This window comes from Echinops telfairi, unplaced genomic scaffold (genome assembly GCF_000313985.2).
Source record: "Echinops telfairi isolate 266 unplaced genomic scaffold, ASM31398v2 ScPeMD7_5592;HRSCAF=6446, whole genome shotgun sequence".
NCBI lineage: Eukaryota > Metazoa > Chordata > Mammalia > Afrosoricida > Tenrecidae > Echinops > Echinops telfairi.
This window is the reverse complement of record NW_022109491.1, coordinates 47,778,996-47,783,695: the sequence shown is the minus strand read 5'-3', so window position 1 is coordinate 47,783,695 and position 4,700 is coordinate 47,778,996. Positions and strand designations below refer to the sequence as shown.

Below are 4,700 nucleotides of genomic sequence, written 5' to 3'. Positions count from 1 at the left end.
GTCCCTCTTTCCCTGTGGAGATATAAACAATACCCTCCCCTTGGGTGGGTTAGTGCCCTGTTTTCCCACTACCCTTGTATTTTTTTTCTTCCCTTTTCGCCCAAAAATGAATATGTAAAGTCTGCATAAATAAGTTCCAAATTTTCTTGTCAGTATCATAAAAGAAAAACTAAACAGACATAAGATTAAAGAAGTTTTATGAAATAATGTGCTTATCCAGCTGTATTTCGTTAACTCAATCTTTAGTTAGAATTTTATAGAAGGGGAAATAATAAAGTGTGTATATTTTATGCTACTCTGGACACATAGACAAAATGACTTAGAAAACATGAACCTATAACCTTTTCTCATTATGGCAAGTGCTGTTGAGCTACTATGTCTGGAAAGATTGGTGTTGAGACAATGCCAGAATGAAATCCTGAGGAGACATATCATGAAGCAAATCAAAGTGAGCAATCCAGTTATTCACAATATTGCACAAGGCCTTTGTAGGGTTTACTTATTGCCCAGCAAGCAACTGTAGGAGCTTCTTAATATTTATGCATACTTAAGCCATTTCTTCCAGGTTTCTACTTTGAGAAGCAGACTCTGAGGCTAATGGGGGTGTTTCGAGATCTTGAAAATGAATTGTAACACACACTAATAGAAAATAGAAACTGAAGTCTCTATTTTCAAATTCAATTCTCCAGTTAGGTTTACTTCAATAATCTTAGTCCTAAAAGTAACACTCTTGCTCTTCAACACTTTAAAGAAGTCTTATGCAACAGATTTATCCAGTGCAAGACATTGTTTGATCTCTTAACTGCTGCTTCCATGAGCAATGATTGTGAATCAAAGCAGGACAAAATTCTTGACATCTTTAATTTTTCCTTCCTTTATTATGATCTTACCTATTGGCCCAGTTGTGAAGATTTTTGTTTTCGTTACAATGAGTTGTAATCCATAAAGGTAATTGCTAATATTTTTCACTTTTTCCTTAAAACTTTCATAGTCTTCAACACTGGTAAGTAAATACTAACATCAGATTCTGCTACTATAGGTTACTGTAAATCCTTCCACAGCTTTCTACTAATAACGTTTATGGGGATGTCATGTGTCAAAATGTGACTAATGCTTGGTACAGACAACAGTTCTGTAGAGACTGTAAGGCAGGGGAAATGCTTATCAGTCAGCGTGATTTCCAAGGCTCTGGCATTCTGTGAGGTTTTCAAGCTTGAGATAAGTTTTCTTGTGCCAGTTCTACATACATCTCATTGTTTTCTGCTGACATGCCTTCCATTTGAAATTCATTGAAGTTCTCACGTGAAGTTGTTCAGACAGGCTGTGTCCATGATATTAGCCCAAAACTTCAAGGCTGATTCGAGATTTTACAACAGGAGTAGTTGTTGACATAGGACCAGAATTTCTTTTTCTGTTTCTTTCTTTAATCATACTCCTTTTTCTAAATAGATGTGTTTACATTTATATTATTTTATAAATCCCTTAGTCCATTCTTATGAACACTTAATTTTTTCCCCTTTTATCTCTCTTCTTGCCAGTACCCCTATTAAACCACTTACTTTCCTGCACCACCACTTCTTTGTCAGTTTGCCTTACACTGGTGGCCCCTTGGTTACTGTGATGCTGGAAGCTATGGTACTAGTATTTCAAATGCCAGCAGGGTTATTCACCATGAACACATTTTAGTGGAGCTTCCAGACAAAGAATCGACAACTAAAGGACTCAGTTCCCCGCTTCAGAGAAAGGAGCTGCTGAACATCTTATGCAGTTTTTGAAACATTGTCAGATACAGGAGGCCGAATGAATGGAAGCAGGACACTGTCAGAGACAGTGCTGCAGGATGAGGATGAGCCTTTGGGATCTTTGTTTGTCGATGGGATATGACTCAAGGTAGCAGAAACAGCTGCAAAAATCTGCTAATGATCAGAACTTGGAATATGTGAAGTATGAATCTAGGAAAATTGGAAACATAAAAAAATGTAATGGAATGCATAAAGATTGATATCTTAGGCATTAGTAAGCTGAAGTAGACTTGTATTGGCCATTTTGAATTAGGAAATCCTATGAATCACTATTCCAGGAATAGCACAATCAAGAATAACATTGAATTCATGTCTAAAAGTACATTCAAAATCAAAGTACAGTGCAGAGTGTGATAGGATTATATTGATCTGCCCTCAAGGAAAGCCAATCAATACAACTATTTTTCAAATATATGCACCAACCACAAAAGCTAATGAAGAAATTGAAGAATTATACCAACAACTTCACTCAAAAATTGACCAAACATGCAACCAAAATACATTGATAATTATTGGGGATTGGAATGAAAAAGTTGGAAATAAAGAGAAAGGAACAGTAGTTGGAAAATAAGGATTTGGTGATAGACATGAAGCTGAGGATTGAATACTAGAACTTTGCGAGACCAATGACTTATTCATTACAAAAGACTTTTTTCAACAACACAAATGGCAACTATACACAGCAAGCTTGAAAGAATAATGGAATGGCCTTATGAAGACACAATTATGGTGCTAGGTACATGGTAACACCTTGCAGGGTAGGGCAACGTTCTCCAGGAGGCTGTGTATTCTCTGAACCAGCAACCAATATGGGTATTAATAGGAGTGGTATCACGCATGATTACTCCTAGTGACCCATTAGCAGCATCATTGTGCTTCCTGTCCTGGTGACTCCATGCTCTTCAGGGTTGGAAGTCCTTGTTCCAAATGGAGGAATACTCCCAGCTGGAGGCACCTAACCAGTTCAATTGAACTGGCACTTACGAATGGCCATTTTGTACTCCTCATGCCTCTGGATTGAAAGGCAAAGAAGAGGGTTACTTTATTCTCTTCAGGAAGGAAAGTTTAGATCACCTGCCAGGTAAAGAATGATGACAAATTGAGGTGCTGACTGACAGCAAAGAGAATATAGAATGGAGGTGGAGAAAGGTAGTTATAGTACCAGGTACAGCTTTGTGATCGTATGCAGAGGTGAGGACTGTAATTGTCAGTATATCTTCTTCTTCTTTTTTTTAAATCATTTTATTGGGGACTCATACAGCTCAACACAATTCATACATACATACACTGTGTCAAGCACATTTGTACATATGTTGCCATCATCATTCTCAAAACCTAGCACTCATCAAATATTTTTGTTTTCTTTAAGTATAAAATATAAACTATAAAAAAGTTGTCTACATGTTAGTTGTTCCTTTTAGGTAGATGTGTGATATTTTTATTTTTATGTGGAGGTTGTTTATGGTTAAGGAGACATATAAAGGTATGAAGGTGACAATCAGTGAACAGATCATCAGATTGATGTCTACTTGCTTTGATGTTGCCACTTGGCAGTGGGCTTTCCTTCCAAGGTTCCTGATGTTGCCTTCTTGGTGTGTAGAACAGTTGCTATAAAGTTAAGTAAATGCCAAGAGGGGCATTCTCTCTCTCTTCTCTTCCTGCAGGTATGGACCTGCACCATTTCTTCCTGGCTTTGCCTGCTGGAGCCTGCCATTTGAGTCTGCCAGGGGGAGCTTTGTTGGTGCAGTGGTTGCATGTTGGATTGCTAACTGAAAAGTCAGCAGTTAGAAACCACCAGGCTGCACAGGAGAAAGATGAATCTTTCTATTCCTGTAATGAATTTCAAAACCCACAGGGGGTATGAATTGACTCAATGGAAGTGAGTTTGGTTAATTTTGGGTGGTCCACATTTGTTTGTTTTATTGACTATGCCAAGGCATTTGACTATGTGGATTATAACAAAGGATGAGCCTTGAGAAGAGTAGAAATTACCGAACGCTTCATTGTGCTCATGTGGAACTTGCACATAGATCAAAAGCAGTTGTATGAGCAGAACAAAGGAAAACTGCCTGGTTTAAAATCAGGAAAGGTGTGCATCTCCATACCTAGTCAATTTGTGTGCTCAGCATATCATCACAGAAGTTATAAGAAGAAGAATGTGGCATCATGATTGGAGTAAGGCTTTTTAACAACCTATGAGATATACATGACCCAACTTTGCATTTGCTTGTTGAAAGTGAGGACTTGGGGAACTTCTTATGAAGATCAAGAATTGCAGCCTTCGATATGGAAGGCAACTCAATGTCCAGAGACCAAAGTCCTCGCAACTGGACCGATAGGTAACATTACAACAAATGGAGAAAAGTTTAAAGTTGTCAAGATTGTAGGTCCATCTTTTGGGCTCTGCAATCGATGCTCATGGAAGCAACCATCAAGAGTTCAAATGACAAGCTGTATTGGGTAAATCTGCGCCCAAGACTTCTTTAGAGTGTTGAAAAGCAAGAATGTCACTTCAAAGACTAAGGAGTTCCTGACACAAGCCACGGTATTTTTCACTGCCCCATATGAAAGTTGGACATTGAACAGAGAAGACAGAAAAGGAATCGATGCATTTGAATGGTGCTGGAGAAGAATACTGAAAGTACCATGAAGTGCCAAAAGGACACACAAGTCTGCCTTGGACGAAGTACGGCCAGAGTGTTCCTTAGAGGCAAGGATAGTGAGACTTAGTCTTACATACTTTGGGCATTCTATCAGGAGTGACCAGTCCCTGGAGAAGGGCATTATGCTTAGTGAACTAGAGGGAAAGCAAAAAGAGGAAAGCCTTCAACAATATGGATTGAAACTGTGGCAGCAACAATGGGCTCAAAGTTCCCCACAATTGTGAGGATGACGCAA

General features: G+C 38.6%; 1 pseudogene; it reads right to left on the bottom strand.

Moving 5' to 3' along the window:
* Positions 1-373: 373 nt before the first annotated feature.
* LOC101645578 lies at positions 374-3,806 on the bottom strand (annotated as a pseudogene).
* Between the last annotated feature and the right edge of the window lie 894 nt (positions 3,807-4,700).